This window comes from Mauremys reevesii, linkage group 10, assembly GCF_016161935.1.
Source record: "Mauremys reevesii isolate NIE-2019 linkage group 10, ASM1616193v1, whole genome shotgun sequence".
NCBI classification, from domain to species: domain Eukaryota; kingdom Metazoa; phylum Chordata; order Testudines; family Geoemydidae; genus Mauremys; species Mauremys reevesii.
In genome coordinates, this window is record NC_052632.1 from 59,626,614 (window position 1) to 59,648,297 (window position 21,684).

Genomic DNA, 21,684 nt, shown 5'->3' on the forward strand with positions numbered 1-21,684 from the left:
CGGGAGATCCTGGGAAGGAGGGGGAGGAGTTGATCAGCGGGGCCGCTGGCAGATGGGAGGTGCTGGGGGAAGGTACGGAGGGAGATGGCTGCCAGTGGGTGCTAATCATCTACTAATTTTTTTTCTGTGGGTGTCCAGCCAGAGAGCACCCATGGAATTGGCAACTATGGACCAGAGTTTGTTTTATTTTATTTTATTTTGTACATGGTACAAATGCATACTTGCTACAAAGGCATATCTTACAAGTACATGTTTAACCCACTGGTGAGTGTGTTTTGCACATCATCTTCTGTGCTGAAGACATGAGAAGATACAGCACCAAGATACAGAAATTTGGCTCTTTAATTCAAGATATAGTAGCTCATTCTTTTAGTTCTGATTGTCTCTGGTTCAGTCCCCAGTGTGTCAGCCAAGATGGTGGCCATCAAACATGCAGTCTCTTTCTAATCTGTAAAATATGTTTATAGTAAACAAATCTTCTAGCCCTTTAATTACACGATAGAAATATTTTAACACATTACAAAAGAAATACCAAATGTTTCATTAATGAATCCCCCCCCCGCAAATCTCTTTTCCTCCTCTTTAAAAGTGATCTGTAAAGAAAAATGGATTCCAGGGGCTGTGTGCTCAACCCTTTCTGAAAATTAGCCATCTTTAGGATCTTTCAAGCTGGGCACCCAAAAATTTGAGAAACCCCAAGTTACTAGTCATTTCTGAAAATCGTACTCTATATACTTGATTTTTTTTACAGCTGTATAATGTGTAGTTATTGCCCCTGCAATCTTTTTTAAAATGTTTTCTGATTGTTGTTCTAAAAATACACATAATGCAAATAATAGAAATGTCTTGATAGTCAGTGGAATGAAGCTGGGCTCTACTGGTTTTCTTAGCTTTAAAAACAGACAAAAACAATAAAACAAAGAAATTGCATCATGTGGAACTATTTGTTAGACAGCAGTAGAATGCTTTGACTTGCACAATATGATGGAATGAGGTAGGTTTTGCCTCATTGCATACTCGAAGTCACAAATCATATTCCAGCTGCACATTCACATTACAAAAGAAATGCCATTCAGTTTTCTCTCTCACTCATGCACAGAAGCAGTAAATACTGAGGGTGAAATCCTGGCCCAATTAAAGTTAATAGGAGTTTCGCTATAGACTTCAGTGGGATCAGGATTTAACCCTAAGAACACTGAATGAGATTTTCCACTCAGTTACATACACATTCATGTACTGTGCAAAACAAACTATTGGTAAATGGTTAGGGGAAAACCCTCCATCATATAACAAAAACCACAGAGCAATATAAACCTCTGTAACTTAAACAAATCAAGATGTTAAGTTCCTACAACTTCACATTAAGATACTAGAGCTGTTAAAAATAGGTTGCAGTGTTTAAAACAGGGCTTTAAAGATGGCAAACATTTCTTCATTCTCAAATACAGCTGAAAAACTTATGTTCAAACCTTACAAAACAATTTACTCCCAGGGTGCAAAAAAACATTTAAAATTTCCAACAAAGGTAAAATTTTGACAAAGTAGAAACACTAGTGCAATTTTAACTGCAAATATTGTCACACGCGCTGCGTATAGGTCTTGATCCTGAAAACATGTACGGACATATTTTCCTTTACTCCCATGTGTAGCTGCATTGACACTGATGGCATGATTCATGTGAATAAATCACACCATATGTGTAAAGCCTTGCTACATGGCAAACACTTTGCTGCTATAGCTATAACTCTATAGCTCTACTGGCAGAGCCCCCTAATATAGAAGCGTTATATGCTGACGGAAGGGTTTTTTGTCGGTATAGTACAGGGATTGGCAACCTTTGGCATGCGGCTCGTCAGGGTAAGCCCCTTGGTGGGCCAAGCCGGTCTGCTTACCTGCCACGTCCAAAGGTTTGGCCAATCATGGCTCCCACTGGCCGCGGTTCGCTGTACCAGGCCAATGGGGGCTGCAGAAAGCGGTGCAGGATGAGGCATGTGCTGGCCGCTATTTCCCGCCACCCCCATTGGCCTGGAACAGTGAACCGCGGCCAATGGGAGCTGCAATCGGCCAAACCTGCGGATGCGACAGGTAAACAAACCAGCCCGTCCCACCAGGGGGCTTACCCTGGCAAGCCATGTGCCAAAGGTTGCCGATCCCTGGTATAATAATCCCACCTCCCAGAATGACATTAGCTCTGCTGCCAGAAGAATTGTTCTGTTGGCATAGCTAGGTCCACATGGGAGGGTTTGTCAGCACAGCTGTGTTGGCTAGGGGTGGTGGTGAAGACCTGGCCTTAGTGTTTGCAGAATCTAGACCCTAATTTGTACCTGGAAATTTACTATCTTAAATGCACTGGGCCAGATCCTCAGTTGGTAAAAATCAGCACAGTTTCACCAAAGTCAATGGCACCCTTCCAGTTTACACCAGTAGGCTCTTGAGACTCCTATCCACTATTTATTATCACAATCCAGAAATCAAAAGAATGGGTGTGGGGAACACTGTGGGGATACTTCCGCTGCCTCAATGACGACTATGGTATCTTTTTCAGGCTTTTATTCATATATTTGTACCTACCAGAAATTATGTAGGAATTGTATTCTAAGCTCTTCTCAGATGGGGATATTTATACTCCAATCCACTGGAATGTTATTTCACTTACACCAGGACATCATATGCAAAAGGGCAAGCATCTCTAACATATGTTACAGTAAGCCTTGTCATCATTACTGGTTGTGATTACTCCGCTCTATTCTTTTACCCATTCATTTCTGAATGTGGAGAAATATTTAAACTTGTTTTTACGAGATCACTGTGTATATTTCTATTTTCCTTACTCTTCTTATCGATTCCCTTCTCACATTGACGGGAAATATAGTACATGCCATGGCAGTTATAGCTTGAAGGTTCACCTTGACATTCCTATGTTGCTAAATGAGCAGGGGGCCTCCAATAAGGGAAAAGGGGTCCTGGGGTAGAAAAGTTTGAGAACCACAGGCTTAAATAATAGGGCCGGTGGAATATTGGTGGAAAATAGTCTTTGCCATTGTTTGGTCAAATACAGTATTCAAACATCTGGAAATAATGTATTTAAGCGATAATATTCAACCAGCTTTGCTAAACATGAGTGAATGTGGAAGCAGTGGAAATGCACCTGTAACACTGAGTCACTTTAATTTGAATCAGAAATACTTTAAAGAGAGGAAGGTTTACAAAAATTTTCATCATTTGCTGGGTATTTTGTAAAAATGAAAAGAACAATACTAGCCAATATGTACAGTCAAGAATTATTTAGTGTTACTTTTATGGAGTGTACAAGAGGAAATAAATAATATTTCCACGCTGTAATTTCTCACACAAAAAAATAAGACTGGTCATGGTTATGGAAAATCCATAGCTTTATTTTCTAGTTAATGGTGCTGAATGTAACTAAGCAGACTTTGTTTTGAAATTTGAAAAAAAAAAGATTCAATGTTATTTTGCAAGATTTAGTGGGGACCTTTCCTATTTCATCAGTAACTAGCTTGTTACAAGTTCTGCACTTCTAAACTTTAACCTCAAGAATTTCACAGAGACAGTAATGTATCCTAAAGGTGAGAGAGAACTATCTCTCACATCACCTTACAGAACAGCAAATACAATAATGAAAATTAATACTCACAGCTACACTACAGCTGCTTAAATATAGCTGAACATGAAAGCCTGTACACTTGGGGATCTGACTGGAAAGGACAGTCCAAGGGGGAGGATTCTGAGTTCTCGGATCCATCACTGCTGGAGGGTGTGGCCGAGGGACAACTCTGTTAAATTCAACCTGCCTTCCACCACAGAACGCCTTCCCTTTTCCTGGGCATTGGAGACCAAAGACAAACAGGAATCTGATTAATGCAGGCAATGAGGAAGCCTGAATGACAGCCACAGTATAAGAACCTGGATAGAACAGAATAGAGTAGCAGTCATGGGAAAAGGAGGGAGGAAACCACCTATATACACCCACAAACCCTTTACATTTTTCCATAAATGCTGGGTTGGAGACCAGCTGGAGGAGTTAGCAGAGCAGACCATTGTCACTAAACCTCTTTCCCAGTCACAGCTTTTCTTTATGGAAACCACAACTCAGAACAGAACCAAGGCCAATTTGGAACAGGAGACAAGGCAGGTGTTGGCAGACACATCAGGGCTGCGTCAGTTATCCCTCACCTTCCTGGCTTGCAGGGAGAAGCAACAGTGATTCTGTCTGAGATTCTGTGCTGAATGATACTTTATTTTTGAGTATCTGCTAGTCCTTGCACTCAGGTATATCACAGCCACAGGGAGTGAGAGTGGACACAATGCATTCCAGTTTACTTTGAGCAGGTGCAGAAATTACATTCCTGTTGGCTGAATCTGCAGGTTTGTGAGGATCCTGGGTGAAGGTAGGCAGGACTAATGGTAGGAGCTTGGGAGCCAGGAACTGAAGACAGGGGTCAGAGCTGGTGTTGGAGTCAGGAGTCAAGCCGAGAGAGCAGGAGCCAGGAATCAGGCTGAAGATTAATACCAGGTATGAGGAGTTCCACAGGTTGATCAGGATCCAAGTAAGAGCCGAGGTCAATACCAGAAGTTCAGAGGCAGGGAAGTATGGAGACACATTGTTGCCTGGACACTTTCTGGTGTGCCCTATGTGCCTATATAGGAAAAAGGAGCCAATCATGGATCACTAAAATAACTGTTAGTTGGATCACTTATGGCAGAACTTCCCATGGTGTGCAACCTCTGTGAATTGTGTGTTGCAAGCAGTGGGCAGGTTACGGGTGGCAGTGTGAGGCTGTTACTTAAAAGCCCTACAGGTTCAAGTCCTGGTGATCCACACAAAGTGGGCTGTAAGCTGCTTCCACAGTGTGGCTTGGGTCTCTTGTAAGCACCTTAGAAGATAGACACATCTTGTAAGGTAATGGAGAGCATACTTATGAAGGCATGTGGGGGAAATGGTTTTGTTCTTGACAAGCATGTTTGCATTTAGAAGTGACCTGTTTTGTTGAGCACTTTAGAGGCAGAGGTACAGTATTGTCCTGCAATAAGGACATTTATCCCTGCTTTCTGATTATTATTCCTTTACCACTGTGTTCAAAGCTATGGAACAACCTGAGAGAGATCTGCTGCTTCAGAAGCTGCCTCCCCAGGCACACATTATAGCATTCATCTTGTCAATGGGTGTTGTTACTGGATGTGTTTTCTTGCTTTGAGCCTTTTCATGGGAGTCAAGGAATTCATGTTAGAAAAGCACAGATTTTAACCAAACCAAGAGAAAGGAGTTAAGAGCATCTATGAGATATAAAATGGTTTCTTAACTTTGGCTTCAAAAATAACCTGAAATGCAGAACCCATTCAGTATAGAGATTGAAAATAATTGAAACATGGTGGTAGAATTGCAGTTGGATTTGTGAACGCCTGCCTACACCAGACAGAACGCTTTGTTGGGGGTGAGGGGGGTACAATTAGAGAATGGGACTGGGAAGGAGTCCTTGGCATTATGTCAGCATTGCCGGAAATTTATGATGAAACTTGGATATGTTCCAACAACAAAGTGCCTCAGTTTTCCTTGCTGCGAAATGGGGAAAGGAGTGTTTCATTTAACTGATCAACATGTCCAAATGGTTTGAGATCCTCAGAAGGAAAGTGATATTGCAGGCTGGCTCATGGATTATGGTTATTCATTGAATTATTTTATTTTTGCATTCTGAAATTCAACATTTCATTCCAACAAAAATCAATCTGTGAATGTTTTACAATGAAACTGGCCAAAATTTCTGGGTTGGGCAGGAACAAAATCCTGCAGATATTGTTTGTTTGTCTTCATTTTACAAATCTTCCTTTGTAACTTTTATGCACCACTGACTATATCAGTGATACCAGTTGTAAGACACATTTCCCATAGTTGTGGGAGGTTTTTGATCAAAGAATAAATGTGGTAGGAGTTATCCTTACAATTCTCAAGCATAGCACTGTAGTCACTGTGAGTTACCATCTTGTAACTGATGTTTCCAGCCCATGCAGTGATAAATTAAGCTAATTCCAAAGAAAGTACTCTTATTTCAGAATAAGTGTGCCAGTAAATGTAGTTCATAGAATCATAGAAGATTAGGGTTGGAAGAGCCCTCAGGGGGTCATCTAGTCCAACCCCCTGCACAAAGCAGGACCAAACCCAACTAAATCATCCACATTATGGATATTTCCAGGCAGGGAAATTACTCACTTGACAGCTGTGGATAGTTAATCAGGAATAACTCCCCATATAGACTACAAGGGATTTTTGTTTGTAACGTAGCAGCAAGTACTCGTGTCTTGCCAGAGCCAATCAGAACGTGAACCTCAAAATTGTTGAGTTCCTTTCTAAATCTATAAATCACAATGTCTGACTGAGCTCTAAATTAGGACAAGTCTGGCTGTGTATCTGTAACCCACACATCTCTGCGTGTGGTGTTCTGTCCCATCTACTGGCACTGAGACCACTTAGAGAGAGATTAATGAGTCTGCTCTATAGGGCCACGTGGCTTTTAGCTCATACAGTAGATGCTAATAAACTAAGGCTACGTCTACACTACCCGCCCGGGTCGGCGGGTAGCGTTCGACTTCTCGGAGTTCGATATATCGCGTCTTGTCTAGACGCGATATATCGAACTCCGAACGCGCTCCCGTCGACTCCAGAACTCCACCGCCGTGAACGGCGGTGGCGGAGTCGACGGGGGAGCCGCGGACTTCGATCCCGCAGCATCTGGACGGGTGAGTAGTTCGAACTAAGGTAGTTCGAGTTCAGCTACGCTATTTGCGTAGCTGAACTTGCGTACCTTAGTTCGACCCACCCCCCTAGTGTAGACCAGGCCTAAGCTCCAAATGTCCCAGGTTCAATCCCTCCTGCCGACAACCAGGGTCTGTTGGTGTTACATATCTATCACCGCATAGGGATTGTGTATTAAACTAATTTGGAATAAGGCAATGATATTCTGTAATGAGAGCATCCACATATGGAGCTAATCCACTTTAAATTCACACCCTATATTATTCTGGATTAATTTTCATGTGCAGACAAGCCCTTAGCACAGGGGTGGGAAAACTTTTTGGCCCGAGGGCCACATCGGGGTTGCACAATGGTATGGAGGGCTGAGTAGGGAAGGCTGTGCCTCCTCAAACAGCCTGCCCCCTTCCACTTCCTGCCCCCTGACTACCCCCCTCAGATCCCCTGACCCATCCAACCCCCCCTGATCCTTATCCCCTGACCAGCCCCTCCCGGGATCCCCACCTCCTATCCAACCCCCACCCCATCCCCTGACTGCCCCTCCTGGGACCCCTGCCCCTAACTGCCCCCCTGGAGCCCCCCCCCATTCACCACCCCCAAGCCCCTTTCGGAATGTGGCCCTGTGAACATGGGCGGAGGACTCAGGAGGAGCAGGGGCAGCCACACAGCCAGAGAGAAGCGGCGGTTTCCCCTTCAAAGCGCCACTTCTCTCCGGCCAGCTGTGCAGCCGACTGGTGCTCCTCCTAAGTCCTCCGACCGCGTACCCCACATTCCCGCCACCCGCACCGCCCGCCTGCTCTCCTGCCCCTGCAGTGCAGCCCCTCGCCCCCCTGCAGCTGGTGCTGAGCTGCCCGAGTGCCCAGCCCTGGGGCCCCCTGTTGTTGGGAGGCCCATGCCAGGGCACCCTGTGTTCACTGGTAAATCTGTCCCTGAGACGAGCCGCCTGGCCGGAGCCAGCCATGTCGCTGCACTGCCAGCACGGTGAGCTGAGGCTGCGGGGGAGGGGGGAACAGCAGGGGAGAGGCCGGGGCCAGCCGGGAGCTCAAGGGCCGGGCAGGATGGCCCTGCATGCTGGATGTGGCCCACGGGCTGTAGTTTGCCCACCTCTGACTTCAAAGCAGGGCAAAAACTATTTTCAAACACTGCTATTTTTGTTGGCATGGAAGAGGCTTCCTTTAATTAGGAAAAACATTTTTCATTATTAAATTTCTATTGAAAAAAATAGTTTAAATTAAGGGGGAAATGTTTCACAAACCCCAAATGAAATAATGTATTGTCCAAGGTTTCGTTAAACCCCAAACACTCTCATCTCCAGTATTTACAAGACATTTGCGTTATTCACAGTCAGCCAATAAATTGTTCTTGTCACCCTTCGATGTAGCTGTAATGCCACTGTGTATGGGAACTAAAGTCAGAGCCTTAACACTGTTCTAATGCAATTTTTCTATTGATTGCTCATGGTGATTTTAGCAGGACTGTCTCTTCTGGCATAAGTTATTGTCAGTGGAATTAACAAAAGTAACAGCAGAAGAATGACGAATTGACCATGCATTCTTAGAGCCTTCGTTACACAGCTTGCACGCAGAGCAGCCTGCAGAAATGTGGTGCAAGGCAGCTACCAGTAATTGCTGCTATGTTATCATTCTGCCTTCCATAAAGGAAGGAAGGAAGGATGTGAATAACAAAACATGCAGGGGCCTCTGTCTGTTGCCTTGAAAAGGCTTCAAACCTTTGGTTTAAAAAAAAAAAAAAGAGGAAGAAAGAGAGACCCTTTCAAGGGGGACAATGTCCAATACAAGGCCCCAGACGGGGACACAAGGGACACTAAGCAAGATGAGGAATGGGAAGGTCTTATGGTTAAGTGACAGGCTGGGACTCAGAACATCTAGGTTCGATTCTGGCTCTGTGGTGTGTTCCAGGTGTGTCGTTGGACAAGCAAGTCACTCTCTGAGCCCGAGTTCTCCCTCTGTAAAATGGGGGTGATAGTAATACTTCCAATCTACCACCATTTGTTTGTATTCTCTCTTTAGATTGTCCGCTCTTCAAGGAAAAGACTTAACACGATGCGGTTCTGATGAGATTCTGATTCCACTTGGGTGCTGTAGGTGCTACCATAAACATGATAGTCATTGTTTTAGGATGGTAACACACATACTTTTGAGGGAGCAGAATATAGTGGCACCAAACCTCTCTCTATTTCTGACTCTCTCTTTCTATAGGGACGGAGGTTTTGTTTTGTTTTGTTTTTCCTTCAGGGTTAGCACTTCACATTATGGATATTTCCAGGCAGGGAAATTACTCACTTGACAGCTGTGGATAAAACATGAAATTTTAGATAATGTTTTAAATTCACTGGGGAAAAACCTGCTTCAAGGTAATTTATAAATTAACCAAATTCAAAGATTGTCTCCTGGCATGTATCTGTAATTAGAAAACTGTCTTGGAGAGGAAAAGAGACCTAAGAGATAGCTGGTACACAGATTATTTTGCAGCTAAAAATAGGAATAGCTAGAGGTTGCATGATCTCAGGAAAACCAACATGTGTAGAGCAAGCTTGCTTCTTTTTATATTTAAAAGTTCTCCAAGTTCACCAGCCTGACTAGCTTCAAGCTTGCTGTGTTAAAGTTAATGTGGAAATGCTGAATTATTTGTGACTGCACGGTTTCTTTGGTGCTAATTTGATTTCACAATTCCCTCACTTCCCTTTCCTTCCTTCTTCCCTCATTTCTCTCTGTTCTCTCTCGTTCTGTTATCTGCAGAAAAAGTATACCCCTTTAAAGTGACTTTTTTTCATAATTTGGCAGTTGGTAAATTTTTCTTGGTCTCTATCATGTCTTGATCCTCAAGCACCTAGTTGTGTGAAAATGTTACAGTGAGGTGGGCCATATGAGTAGCTAGATTGGAATCAAAGGGATGATATTCTCTGAACTCATCTGGATTATTGAGCATCTAGATTTGGCCTCAGATCATGCTCTTCCTCTTTGCCTTGCCTCTGAAAAAGTTAAATTCATGTCACACCAATCTGATTTGAAGCCTTGCCTTTCCTCTCCACAGCTTTGTTAGTTTCTTGCTTTGCCCAGTTGTTTTCTTGCCACTGAGTCTGCTGGCAAAATTTTCAGGGTGCATGGTTTTGTTTTGTATACTGTTCCTCACGAGTTGCATGGATGCATTTGGGTTTATGAACAATAGCTGTATTGCCAAGCAAATGCCACTGGCTTCCCAAGCTTTACAACTCCAATAAACAATTTGCTGCAGTGAGAGAAATGTCATTGATTCAAGTGCATGAATCAGGGAGGAAAAGAAGGGATAATATCCTTTTGCAAGTAGCAGTGTGTGCTAACATATATCCAGCAGATTACACTTTTATTCAATTTCTTTATAAGGGGCCATGTGTCAAAAGGCTTTTTACCTAGATCTGCTAAAATGGTATATGGAAGGACAACATATTTTCTTCACCTTTTACCTTGGAGCAGTAAACATTGTTGCTGGAGACCATTAAAACCTAGTTGTGTCAGCTCCATTTCTAACTCTGGCACTCTTTCAGGGTTAAGTAGCACTGATATTAATGGGAGGCGACATAAATCAAAATCTGTGCCAAATTCAGGTACAGCAGGCTCCAGGGCACTTGCAGTCAGTAGGTTTCTAATTCTGACCTATACTTGCAGTTATTTTCTAAGCCTCAACGCCTCCCCACTGTGTTCTCCTTACTCCGTTGCAGCTCAGAAGGGAAGCTGAAATCATGTTGTAACTAAAGAAGTGTGTGTGTGTGTGTGTGCGCGCGCGCCAAAACTAGGGGGTAATACTCATTGATATTTTCGTGCATATCTGCTTATTAGTCCTTGAAATGGTTCCACATCCTCTACAACTTCCTAACTGTACAAAATGTAGCGTAATGGAACACACTGCCAAGGAAAGTCATGGAAGTTCCTTCACTGGAGGTTTTCAAAAGGAGGCTGGATAGCCATCTGCCTGGAATGGTTTAGACACAACAAATCCTGCATCTTGGCAGGGGGTTCGATAGACAACCCTTGTAGTCCCTTTCAACCCTATGTTTCTATGATTCTACATGCTTGCTGGGCAACTTATCCAGTAGGTGTGAATCTGTACCTAAAAGAAACCCACTAGCTACTACAACATACTCTAAAAAGTCTATGTTCTCAAAGAAAAAGGATTGGCCACATGCTGCAGATAGACACAGTCAACATTTTGATGTATATAATTCACCTGGAGAAGCTATTTTCTAAACCAAATGGGGAGAAAAACTCTAATTGAAACCAAATGAGGATAGGAAGGGAGGTTAATTCCACTGATCGTAAAACTCTGAGCCAACAAATCATGTGCTGAAATCTAAGCTGAGAGTGATCCCATTGAGACACTTAGTGAATTCTGTCTAACATTTTGGTTCTGACTTAGTTCTCAAAGGTGAGAGTTGCTGCATTTCCAGAGACCCCACACTCTGCTAACACCTTTAGGATCCTTCCACTGAGTCCTACGTCACCAGAAAATCCTGCTATTACCAGGATGGGCTCTCAGCTGTGGAACTCACCCCTTGAAAGTCATCTTGGTCAATTTCTCTCTGTTTAAAAGAAAAATCTTAAACTTTACTCCCTCCTGCTTTTCCCATTCCCAGGACCCCCCGTCTGTTGGTGCGATTCCATTTTTAAAAGGTGACTCTTTCTCTTGATGTTTTGAAATGCATTTTAATGTTTTTCAATGGTAGACAGGGTCACTAATATCTCAGCAGGCTATAAAATAATTACTGTCCCAAGTGAATGACATTTGGACTTAGATCATTAATGCATTTCACAGCGGCCAAACAGTCATCCAATGAACACAGCTGAACTTGAAATTTTCCCTGATTTTTGACACAGCCCTCAGCTTCACTGGAGTTTTCTGCCTTTTTTTTATTATTTTTTTTTTGCACCATAAGGAAAAGGCATTATTTCATCATCTAAATTGTTCCTCTCTTTGCAAAATTGAGCACTGAACACTGAAGGGGGAGCTGAAGGTCGAATGGTGGAATCTTCTTGATTTAATATACAGTAATCAATACCTTCATGAATTCCTAACCAAGCTCGATTCATCCATGGAAAGCCTTTTAAAAGTGAATGGCAAAGCAAATGCAAAACATGGGCTTATGTCCTGTGCTGTTTCTTTGTGATGTTGAGAAGGCGTCTCATGAGTATGGCAATAAATTTCTGTGTTTTTTTTATGTTAGAAATGTCCAGTGTTTCTTGGCCTTTCTTACATGAAAGACCTTAGTCAGAACTATGGCTGGCCAAAATGGGGATATTGCACCAGGCTATAACCTGAAGTACAGATCTCCTTCCCCGACCCCAACTGCGGGAGGAGGCAGATGGCTTGAAACTGTTTTATTACATCAAAAAGAAGCAGTAAAGGGCACAGGCCTTTACATCAGTGTCTGGACATTTAGTGTAAGGAGTGAGCAAGGTACACCAATGTGCGGCTGGGGTAGAAGGTGACCAGCACAGCAGAACCACTGCATTTCTGCAATGGGTGCATGGGGTGGGGCCCTTCAGGACTCTACCTACAGAGTGCCATGGAACACAGGAACTCCTGAAACAGCCCTGAGGAGGAGCTATTGGGAAGTGAGGGAGAGGTCAGAGGATTCAACACTACACAGATCCACTTTGATCCTAACCTCCTCACATGCCGTGGGTTGAGGGATTGGCTTTGGTTTACTGGGGGTATGGAGCTAACTAGAGTAATGCTATGAAACACCTCTGCTCCTGCTTCATGATTCCTCATCTTTGCACCTGTGGCATCCTCCTATGCTTAACTGAGGTGCTCAGGTTGGGGCACTGGTTGGGAGGACTAGAAGAGGAAGCGAGTGCAGACCTGAAAGTAAACCCCAGTAAGAAATAGTGCAATAATACTAACTACCCCCTTGTTATTGACAGTGTAGATGGTTTTTCACGTTTGCACTATGCAAGTAGAGCTGAACTGTTGTTTGCTGTGTACAGCAAGGTATTACATATAGAAGTCTCCATCATGGGAGCTGCCGAGCCTTTCAGAGCAGCCTTCTGTAAGTGGACATGTCTGTCTACAGGGCATCTTAAATTTGAGTCCAATTTTCAATAGCAACACCCAGTGACCACTCCTCCAGAGATACTGTGCTTGCTCAGTTTGAGTCAGATGCAGTGTGAGCTCTACCTGTTGTTGCAAAGAGTTCAAGCCATCTAACTATTTTGTTCACAGATTCTGATACATCAACAGGCTCCATTTTGGTGACTCCTGGGCTGTTCACACATTGTGCAAAACAGCAAGAAAACCAATTCTGTTTCAGTAGCAGTCCTTATTTGATTGTCCCTGTATCTAAGGATATTCACAGGTATCCAGTTATTTTGTAATAATTCAGGGACAGGTTTCCTATTTCTTCTAAGATGCTGCATTTATAGATTAAGTATTCATCAAAAAGAGCCATAATGACTTGGCAGTTCTCCTTCTAATATGGATTCAAAACTCAATTAAAACTAATACCAATTAGTTATGTATAGCTTCTGAGAACCCTATTAAACCAAAATATGAGCAGGCTACAGCTAACTATTTAAAATATGTAAATATGTCAATTTTAATATCCATTACATGAATGTCTTTCAGAGTCTTAAATGTGACAAGAATGTCATGTACTATATAAAAGCAATTTGTTGTGGTCATTTTTAAACTTTTTTCATTATTTTTAATTTTTCATTTGTAGAGTGCTGCAAAAAAGTGGAAACTAGGTCAAATTGAAAAATATGAATATAAACAAATAACATAAGTATATAGGAACAAAATTAGAAAGGCCAGGACACAAAATGAGATTAAACTAGCTAGAGACTGAGAGGGGACATAACAATTTTCAAGTACATAAAAGGCTGTTACAAGGAGGAGGGAGAAAAAATGTTCTTAACCTCTGAGGATAGGACACAAAACAATGGGCTTAAATTGTAGCAAGGGTGGTTTAGGTTGGACATTAGGAAAAACGTCCTGTCAGGGTAGTTAAACACTAGCATAAATTGCCTAGGGAGGTTGTGGAATCTCCATCATTGGAAATTTTTCAGAGCAGGTTAGACAAACACCTGTCAGGGATTGTCTAGCTAATACTTAGTCCTGCCATTAGTGCAGGGGCCTGGACTAGATGACCTCTTGCGGTCCCTTCACATCCTACAAGTTTATGACTCTGGGAAATCAGATATGAACAGGAAATATCCTGTAATAGAACCTGAGTTTCATATAATGCCACATAATAGCTTGAGTATATATTGCTATTAATAAATGCTTGCTGATGCTCATGGAATACCTGACTAGATTTTGATAGCTATATAGGATTGTGTGGGTACTCTACCCTCAGCTTGGGCACTGAAGCCTAGGGGGAGAGGTGAGCTTCAGAGTGTGAGTCTGAATGTCTACAAAGTTGTTCTTAGCATTGTAGTGCAAGCCTGAGCATTCACTGCTGTGGGCTGCTGCTGGCCATGTAGACATACCCTGAGACATACACATTTCATCCATCTATCTATCTAATCTATCTATCTATTTTTTTAAAGACATCCTGATTTCACTTATTCCATATGAAAACATGTATTAGGCAAAGGCAGTTCTCTTATCACTTTGTTCATAACATTTACAAAGTAAATCAGGGAGGAGGAGGAGGCATGTCTGATAGTCTGAGCATGGGACAAAGAGCCAAGAATTTCTGAATTTTAATCTTGAATCTGACACTGACTACCTAATGGGGTTGGGCAAGTCATCTAGGCCTCACTTCAGAATAGTACTTAATCGTGCAGAATTTTAGGCACATGCTCAATTTTATCTATATTCATCAAAACACCTGAGTATATGCTTAAGTCTGAATGAAGTTAATATCTTCACCGAATAGGGATGAGCTTAAAATTGAACACATGCTTATGTGCTTTGTTATACTGGGGGCTTAGGCCCTACTTATGTCACTGTGAATTGAAAAGGCTGAAAAACATCTTCACAGCATCTTCTCCATTACAAGAACAGAGGCAGTCAGTGTAATAAAGAACAAAAAAGACATCCTAGCTTAAATGCAGAGAAAAACTGAATTAGATACAGTTACAGTAGCATAATGAACTGGTGCCTTTAGTAATTAGTCAGAGGTGAACTGATCTACTGGGGATCTCATTCTTTGACTCTTTCAATAATAATCCAGGGCATGTTTACCCCACATGACATTTATCAAAGGCCTCAAATTACATTTTTTATTCTGGTTTCATGGCTCACTTTTGAATATTCGAATCCTGAAGATTAATGTTGGGAGCTTCAGTTTAAATTGTCCTGTCTGGGATTTTTTTGTGCCTCGGATATTGTAACAATTGCTCTACATCAGAGCTATCAAACATTTACAGCTGTTAAATTAACAAATAAATAAAAGTGTCAAACTTGTCCAAAATTGAGATGGAAGTTGGGAAACACTAATAAAGTTTAGGACTCCTTTCCTGAAGTAGAACCCTAGACCCAAGCAGAGCCCATTTGACATCAGAGACCCTGGATGATGCCCAGGCAGTACTCATTTGAAGACCAGACCCTAGGTTTGGTGCAGGCATTTCAAAGAGCTATGAGACACGCGAAAGTTCATGTATAATTTCACTCAAGAAGACTCTGTAAGATTCATCCACAAGTAAAAAACTAGAAGTAGGTCAATGACCAATAAAAGATGGAGGTGAAAGGAACCACTCTATGAATAAAAATATAGAAAACTCATTATTTCCAAGGTTTTTTAAAGATGTTTTCAATTTCTTAACTTTCTAAGGGAGGATGATCTTGTGATTAAGCTATTGAATTTGAACTTGGGAGACATAGTTTTAATTCCCAGCTCAAACCTCCTGTGTGACATGGATAATCACTTCATCTCCCAATGCTTCTGTTTCCACTCCCATTCTTTGTCATGTCTGTTTAGACTGCAAGCTCTTTGGACCAGGGATTATTTTTTACTCTGCATGTGTGCAGCAGTATTACTAACTTACAATGTTCAAAAATCAGGAACCCAAAAAATCATAACATTATCTTAAAAATTATGAGATTTAAATATATATATATATATATATATATATATAATTTGGGGGTTCTTGTCATTTGTTGTTTTTGTTTTTGAGCCTTCCTGGTGCACTTGGGTCACATTTTCAAGCTTTACTTCACAGCTATGAGGGCTGTAAACATATTGTTTTAAAATCTGAATTGAGATTCTCATATAATTTGTTGCCTTCAGGAACTGGGGATTTAATAAAACATCAAATATCACTAGGCTTGTGACAATATTGGTGCCTAGCTCTAGAGGGTCCTGATCTAAGTTGGGGACTCTAGGCACTACTCTGATGCAAGTAACAAACATTTTTTTACATGTCCTCTTCTATGTCTGTTTGGAGAACTTTCTAAATGTCACCGCATATGATAAACTTCAGGCCTGACATGTCAAGTCCTGGCAGCAAGGAGAGAAGTTAAAAATAAATTGCTGGAGTCAACAAATTGTGTATTTTCATTTTTCCAGAAATATGTATATCTTGATAGCATTTACTAGCAACTATTTGCATAGGGAAAAACTATTTAAACACTGAAGCTTATCTGGTCTGTTCCCCAAAGCATTTATAGCAAAAATGCTGTTAGCTGTGTTGTTATTTAATCTGGTGTTCAAAAGAAAATGTCAGCCAGACCAGCATGAAAATTAGACTATTCCAAAGCCTTAGGACTCTTCTCATCTACTAACTTCAAGCTAAAATGAATATAATATAATATAATTCTTGTTTGAAATTCTCCTTTCTGTATGTTTTTTTTTTCTTCTGAATTTTCCACTTGTATCCCCTTTCCTTGCTTCCTCCCATATTTCTGGTTGCTCTTACTTTCAGCTCGGTTGCTTCCCGCTTTCCTGTATTTAAATTCTTCTAAACACTTTCCACTTTTTCATGTACTCTTATCCATACCTGTGTAAACCAGAAACAATATTGGTATGCCCCATCACTCTGACTGGAATCATGACTTTCCCTGGTTCCCATTCAATTACCTGTACTGTACCTACAATGCTGTTCACTTGAAAACTAAGCGCTTGTGTACACATAAACCACAACAGCGGCACCGCTGCAGCTGCGACACTGTAGTACTTCAGTAAAGATGCTACTCTACTGACGGGACGGGTTTTCCCATCAGCACAGGTAATCTACCTCCCCAAGAGGCAGTAGCTGGGACAATGGGAGAATTCTCCCATCAACCTAGAGCAGTCTACACCCAGGGTTAGGTCAGGTTAACTACATTGCTCAGGTGTGTGGATTTTTCACATTCTGAATGACATAGTTATACCAATCTAATTTCCTAGTGCAGCCCAGGCCTCAGTTTACTGTAGCTCACCACATAATCCCTGTAGCTAGACTGGAGCAATATAGAAATAAACTAATAATTCAGGGTGAGTAGTTAATTGGATAAGCTTACTCTCTTTCTGCTTTTGGAATGTCTGCAAGAGGATTGCAGTGTCCTTGAATTTACCCTTTATCTGTATTTGCCATAATATTTTTTTCTTGTGTACAGTTCACTGAATATTCCATACTCAGTTGTTGTTGTTTTTTTAATAATTTAAGCTGTTTGTTAGATATGATTGGTCAAATTAGTCACATGGTATTGCTTCTGTTTTCTGGTTGGATGAGCATCTCTCATGATTCTGAGGAGAGTTTAAGGACTGCAAAGACAAGCAGGATCAGAGGTCTTTGAGAAAATTGTAAACATTTTTCTTTGCAGTCACATGGGCCTTTCACATTTCTGAAATATGAGGCTAACGTAAGCTCAGTGCAGACTCCAACCTTAACTTTCTTCCATCATGGATCCACAGTCCATGTGCTATTCTATTCCATCTAGGTTCTCATACTTTGTTCATCACCATAGTATCTCAGGGCTTTCCAGTAGTTCATTAAGTAAGATGACTAACATCTGTCACATGTGATTTGCTCTCTCAGCTTCTTGCCAGAGGGAGAAGCTTATGCAGGGGAATGTCTTCTTTTGGTAGGGGTGTGTGTTTTTTTTAAAACACATACATATGTTGCTATGTGTTTGTTACAGACTGCAAGGTCAAAAAATGTGCCTTGCATGTAGTACAGATGGTGGTGAAGTTTATGATGTCTGTGCCAGTTATGCAAGGTGAAGACAGTATCAGGTCTGGCATGCTCAGTTGCCTCTGCGCTCTACTGAGGGATATGAAAACCTGCATCCTTGCTGAGCTAATAAGTATTGTCTCAGCTTACACCAAGTACACTAAGTGCCTTATTGCATTAGCTGATCTGTAATTTTCTAACTGCACCACCACAAAGTGTGTCTGAGTGGTCCTAAATTAATTGCAAATGGTGTAGTGAAATCTTTTAATTGTCTCTTTTCTAGCACATCAGCAAAGACTTTTGGAAATCCTACTTCATGTTATGTCATCAGGGAGGGTCATATCCTACCTAAAATAATCACCCCAGTGCAAATACTTGAGTCCATGAACTTTAAATTTACATTCTGGGTAAAACTGGCCTGTGTTCCACTTGAGCACTATTCTGAGGGTGTAAGTGGGACTTGGTGCAGAGGGCTTTTGCTGGCCTGCTACATAGGGGTGAATTATTTGAGCAAGTAAAACTCAATTGCTTTAATATTTGTGGAAGGAGAACACATAAGGGGCACAGCCAGAAGAAATTGATTGTTAAGTGAGAGTGAATACTCGTGGAAGCTTTGGGCTTCTTTGGTAGTTACCCAGTTCTAAAAAGAAGTAATGGCAATTCCTTAGTCCAGCAAAATGAGACTTACAAATTAAACTGAACTGAAATTCAAATCTGAAATAACAGCGTTTTCAAGGCAACCAGACAGGTTCTGTTATGAAAACAAGTTCATGTTTTTTTTAATGGGAAGGAGATATTCTTCCTAGCACTTGGTGCATGGTTGCTTTTAAAGTGATCACTTGTGGTCATGATATACTACTGCACTTGCTACCATGATGGTGACTGTAAACGGTCAGACTCACCCCTGCGGCACCTCCTACTGGTTACTCCGCAACTTAGCTCTTTTTCCAGTCTGGAGCGCCCTCTGCAGGCTGGTGATCCACCTGCTTTACTCTCAGCCCCATGTCCCTCCCTGGACCCGGTGCCCCTTTTACTCTAACTGGGTCTCCCCCTCTTAGGGGAACCCCCGCCACCACGCTATCCCCACTTGCCTCAGAATGGCTACTGCTCAGTCACTATCGAGCCCCATATCCTGGGACAGACTGCAGTGTCAGCCTTCTCATCACCGGCAACAGGGTTCAGACCTGCTGCTTTGCCTATCCTTAGGTTGCCCCCTGCAAACCCCAGTACCTCTTAGCCCCATACTAGGCCGCAGGCCTGGGGCTTTCCTAGGCTGGAGCTTTCCCCAGCCCCTCAGCCTTTTCCCTGTCCTGCTTCACCCTAGGTACTTATCTTAACGTCTAAGCAGCCAGGCCCATCGCTCTCTAACCACAGAGAGAGACTCTCTGGCTTCCTGGCTGCTCTGGCCTTTTATAAGGCCCTGCTCCTCAGTTTGGGGCGTGGCCCCCAGCTGCAGCCACTTCCCCAATCAGCCCAGCCAAAAGCCCCCTTCCCAGGGCTGTTTTAAAGCCCCACCGGGCGGGAGCGGATAGCCACTCCGCTACAGTGACTCACCATTGAACTCACTCTGCTTTCACAGATTAGCAGTGAGGATGGCCAGACTCACTACTGACCAGCTTTAATGAAAAATGCTCCACAATGGAACAATAAAAACCTTATTAGTATTTGCACAGCACCAGCTATTGAGATGCAATATTTCAGGTGAAAAAGTTTTTGATTTAGCCTTTATTACTTAAGTTTATAGCATCCAAAACAAACCTTGAGATGGAAAACTTTCTGTCTGATGTCTAGTTTCATCCAATTGCAGGTAGCTAATACTTAATTTACTTATTAAACAAACAAACAATTCTAACATTGTGCAAAAAGCCACAATTTATTAACACTGATCTAGCAAAGGGGAATTTAAATAAATGTCATATTTTAAAAGGCAAGTGAATCAGCTTGTACTTTAAATAACTCCATGCTTCCTTTCTTTTTTTTAATGCAAAACAGCATCATACTGTGAGTTCCTCTATATTTCATTCACACATACTTCTTAGTTTCTGCATGTGGATGTAGCAAATTTTATGTTACTGAAAAATAAGAGCTTTGGAAAAAAAATATTTGGGATAAAATAGAAACTAACATTGACCTCTACCCCCAAAACTCAAACCAGACTCAAACTGTGTCATTTTTGAGCTTTGGAAAAGTTCAGATTACTTCTCCTTCCCTCTCCCCTGTACCTAGATTTTAACTTTATGTGACTATTTCAGCTGGAAGCAAAAGTGCCTGAAATCTCACAAGAAAGTCTATTCCCATGATATGTGCGGCTTAGTTTTGGAGATTCAAGAGGCTTAGATAGTTAAGTAAATCTCTGAACTCTTTGAGATACAGCCACCAAATTGCTATTAAAAAAATGATTCATATGAAAAGTCGAATGAGGGATGAGAGTCAGGAGCTGTGATGGGAAGAGTAAAGAAAAAATGGTGCCTTTCCCAAATGAGAAAGGAAGAAGATGATTCAGCACCTCCCACCTCACGCCCTGTTCCCTCCAGTCTTGTGCCTATCCCCTTCCTTTATAAAAACATCTTTTTTTCAGGGGAAAATACTGTAACTTATAATACAACAAACAATCATTGGACCTACTCCCACAATTTGTACTAAACCTGGGCAAATAGTTTGCAGCTTAATTTGTTGTTCAAAACAATTTACCAAGTAATTTTTTACAAATCAGTCATGGTCTGTACACTTGGTACAAGCAGTTTCTTGTGGGTATTTGACATCTGAATAGTATTGGTTAATTTTGATTGGACACAGGAGGACACATGGTATGTTCTCTGTTCCCTGATTGGATGGGTATATGCCTTAAAATCATGTATTCTTGGTGAGAATTCATAATTTGCTGTCCACACACTTCACTAGTCCTATTAACATCCCTGCCAATCAATCCATAGGGCATGATCACTGTCAAAACAAATGAATCAAATAATGTAAATAAATAAATATTTACAGAAAATGTTTTACAATATTCACTTGGCTTTAGTAGCAATACAGCAAATTACAGAAAAGCAGTTAACTTCATCACCTCCCCTGCATTCCTATGGCTATAGGCTTAGGATAGCGAGCTTCTCTTTGTCACTGAAGATAGAGGATGAAGGTCATGGTAGTAGCAGACTGTCTAATTTTTAGGCGCCACTTTCACCTTTTTAATAAGGCTAGAACAGGGGTGGGCAAAGTACGGCCTGGGGGCCGCATCCAGCTCTCCAGACACTTTAATCCAGCCCTCAAGCTCCTGTCAGGGAGCAGGGTCTGGGGCTTGCCCTGCTTCGGCGCTCCAGCCGAGGAGCAGGGTTGGAGGCTTGCCCCACTCTGTGTGACTCCTGGATGCAGCAGCATGTCCCCCCTCCGGCTCCTACATGTAGGGGCAGCCAGGGGGCTTTGCCTCCTGCCCCAAGCGCCGCCCCCACAGCTCCCATTGGCCGGGAAGTGCTGCCAATGGGAGCTGCAGGGGCAGCACCTGCTGACAGGGCAGCACACAGAGCTACCTGGCGATGCCTCCACATAGGAGCCGGAGGGGAAACATGCTGCTGCTTCTGGGAGCTGCTTCACGTAAGCACCGCCCGGAGCCTTCAACCCTGACCCCTTCCCATGCCCCAACCCCTTGCCCCAGCCCTGATCCTTCTCCCACCCACCGAACCCCTTAGTCCCAGCCTGGAGCACCCTCCTGTACCTCCAACCTCTCATCCCCAGCCCCACCCCAGAGCCCACAACCCCAGAGCCCACACCCCCAGCCGGAGCCTTCACCCAGTCCCGCACCCCAACCCCCAATTTCATGACCATTCC

General features: G+C 42.4%; 1 long non-coding RNA gene across 1 annotated transcript; it reads right to left on the bottom strand.

The window, feature by feature from the left end:
• Positions 1 to 242: 242 nt before the first annotated feature.
• LOC120373979 lies at positions 243 to 19,230 on the bottom strand. The gene is made up of 3 exons (XR_005585836.1): positions 18,765 to 19,230; positions 3,656 to 3,840; positions 243 to 448 (listed from the first exon to the last, which is right to left on the bottom strand). It is a non-coding gene; the product is annotated as an uncharacterized LOC120373979 (long non-coding RNA).
• Between the last annotated feature and the right edge of the window lie 2,454 nt (positions 19,231 to 21,684).